Source organism: Pinus tabuliformis, chromosome X, assembly GCF_031772625.1.
Source record: "Pinus tabuliformis cultivar Carrire ecotype Pingquan chromosome X, CPIR1, whole genome shotgun sequence".
NCBI lineage: Eukaryota > Viridiplantae > Streptophyta > Pinopsida > Pinales > Pinaceae > Pinus > Pinus tabuliformis.
This window is the reverse complement of record NC_142308.1, coordinates 935146327-935149524: the sequence shown is the minus strand read 5'-3', so window position 1 is coordinate 935149524 and position 3198 is coordinate 935146327. Positions and strand designations below refer to the sequence as shown.

The 3198-nt window shown below is 32.3% G+C and overlaps 1 pseudogene; it reads right to left on the bottom strand.

Annotated features, from left to right (window-relative positions):
- Nucleotides 1-2092: 2092 nt before the first annotated feature.
- Nucleotides 2093-2614, bottom strand: LOC149142753 (nematode resistance protein-like HSPRO2 pseudogene; annotated as a pseudogene).
- Between the last annotated feature and the right edge of the window lie 584 nt (nucleotides 2615-3198).

Below are 3198 nucleotides of genomic sequence, written 5' to 3'. Positions count from 1 at the left end.
ATTATTAAAACAATCTAAACTATATGGAAAAAAATTGCAAAGGTGAAGGCAATTCACTAAAGGTTGCCAGTCACCCACGAAAGAAAAATTACAATGATTGTTTTTGTTCTTTGTAAACCGTGGGGTTAGGCTCTGCACAAGCGAGCGAACCATGTGTCAATCTGCAAGAAAATGATAAGTGTTAAGCCAAATTATAGATATTAAGAGTGAGAATGATTATAAGCAATATGCATTATCAATGTTCTAAATTTAAACTTATATGATTAAATAACAACATATTTTATAAATGATACTATACTATAAATAATTTGACTAAAATTTACAATCTCACTAAAACAAATTAGAGTTGAAGAACTAAAGGCAAAATTTATACCTTAATCATAAATTAAGTTAAATTAAATGACATCCTAAGCAATAACACAAGGCCATGTGCAAGAAAATTAAAGTAGAGTATAAAGAAGTATCAGAGTACTTTGTAAAATAAATGTAGAGATAAAAAATTATACTAATTATATGTTATTAGTCAATCCAAAATGCATTATGTAATATTTTTTCTCAAAACTTTGGAAATGAGTGGATATTTATGGTAGGAATGTAGCTTGAATACAAAAGAGGAATAATCAAGAGACCAAGTCTACTAGAACCATTTTCCATACCAAGTGAGTGTTGGGAAGAGGCCATATTGGATTTTATTACAATTATACCAAAGTATGAAGGAACAAATTTCATTATGGTTTTGGTGTTTTGACTTACAAAGTATGTCCACTTTATAGAAAAGAAGCATCAAACTGGTTTCTGAAGAACAATCTGCAAAGGAAGAAAATCACTGTCAAAGTAGAAACCCACCATCAAAAGCGCTGCAGACATGATGAGCAAGAGACAACCTTTAGAATAGTCTCATTCACCCCTTACTGCTCACTCAAATTTATTATGACACAAACACGTAGCAGAGAAATGTCAAATGTAGGGAAAAAAGGAAAAAAACGTAACGGTATGATGTCAATATATCCAAAAAAATTGATATATACATTATATATATATATATATATATATATATATATATATATATATATAAGATAACTATCTTCGTCAATAAGAGAAAATTGGATAAAGCCACCGTATAAGATGACTCATCAATAGTATAATGATATATCTTATATATCGTTAAATCAATAAATCAAAACAAGATCCAATAAGACCCTTGGATAGTTGGTTCACTCATATTAATTTTGAAGGAGAAAATATTCAAATAAAAGAATTATATTTTCTGAGGCCAAGTTTAAAGAGATAATTATTTAGTATGACCCGTAATGAAATTGTAATGTTCCATCATTTAAATTATATATTTAAATATGATATAGATTTAATACATTAAAATTTTTATGATATATTCCATTAAATAAATTCAATAATTTAAAATTATAATTATCTCAATTTCACATGCTGAATTAAAAAATCTTAAAAAACAAAAAATCTGATTAAATATACAAAAAAAATTAATGCATCAAAAAAATTATGATGCATTCCATTAAATAAACTTAACAACTTAAAATTATAATTATCTTAGTTTCACACACTGAATTAAAAAATCTTTAAAAAACAAAAAAAAATAACAGCATTAAACTACATTTCATGTTAAAATTTATAATGAATTATATAAATATCATTAAACTCATCATAGAATTTAGGTAAAGAATTAAAAAATTAAAAAAAGAAACAACTCGTAAAATTTAATAATTTTGATAATTACCATTTTAATTTTGGACAATCTTTTACAGTATTTAACGAAGGAGGAATTGCACACTATGAATCCTTAGTATCATGTCCATGTTGGAGAGGGAAAAAAAGAAATTGTTCAAATTTCTAGCACTGTTCTATTGATTGCTCCTACTGATGGGGATGAACAAAAATGAGTCTAATCCTATATCCAATATAATTCTATGTATAGTATTCAAAACTGTCAATGTAAGAAGTGTATGTATGAATTTGGGGTAATACTTTCAAAAACTGAAGGCATTGTTCTTTGTCTTATAAACTTCACTTGATTTGTCTGTAGATCTTCCAGTGTACCATCCACCATAGTTGTAGACTTTTAGTGCCAATAGTAACCCAAAAATGTCTTTGCACCATCCACACTAGGGAAATAAGGTGGTTCAAAATATATCTGACGCAGGGCATCACAAGCACCTAGATATGATGGACCCTTCATTTCAATGCTACCCATGGCTGTTACTACCAGCTGCTGATATGAGAAGAAAAGCCTTTTCACCGCGGCTTCTATTGCCTGGAAGGCCAACAGAACATGTATTATTGCAACATGATAAGCACCTGAAGTGTTATGTGAGCGAAGTCCATGTGAATGAAACAAATGCATAAGTGCCTCCTGGAGCCTTGGTCCACCCTTTGGATCAGCATCAACACCCATGACTTTGGGCACCAGATGCCTTAGTTCCTTGCATGCATTTGTAAGGTCTCTAAGGGAGGCAGACCGAAGGCAATATGCGCCTGCAAGCGTACCAGTGCTGCTAATTGCCAACTGGTGTTTAAGGCAAAGGAAATCATCTGGGTCCATCACTAGAAGCAAATTCACAATTTCTGTGAGCATGTTCCACATCCTTTCAACCATCCAACTGTCTGTGGATGATCCTACGAAATCCCCAGAGTCTATTCTTTGATATATTCTGTGCAACAATTCTTGGCCTACAAATACTCAGGCCTCAAAGATCTTGAGGACATTGCAAAGTTTCGCATCTTCTGGATTATGGAATTGTTTATGTTGTTTTAAAGAGTGCAAATATCTTGGCTTGCAGATTCTATCATATTCAAGAATAGGCTTACCTGACATATTTGGTTCCCCCAGACCTAAAGTGAAGGGAGTCCTCTGCATATGGCCTTCAATGGCAAGCCATATTCTAGAAACCATAGCTTCAACGCTTTTCCATGTACCCAAACGAGGAAGTAAGCTCTCTTCACTTGTTCTGCTAACCACAGGTAAAGCACCAGGTCTCTGCCATACCTCATGGAAAACTTTCCTAGCAAGAACACCACTACTTACTGGCAACTAAAGAGTGGGAACCTACTTGTCATTTTCACAAATCATGAAATCAACTCAATCTGGGAACTAATTAAGGATTCAAGCCTTCTCTTCCATACCTCTTTTTCAATGTAAGTCCTTGTGTCACAGAGGACAGACGAAAC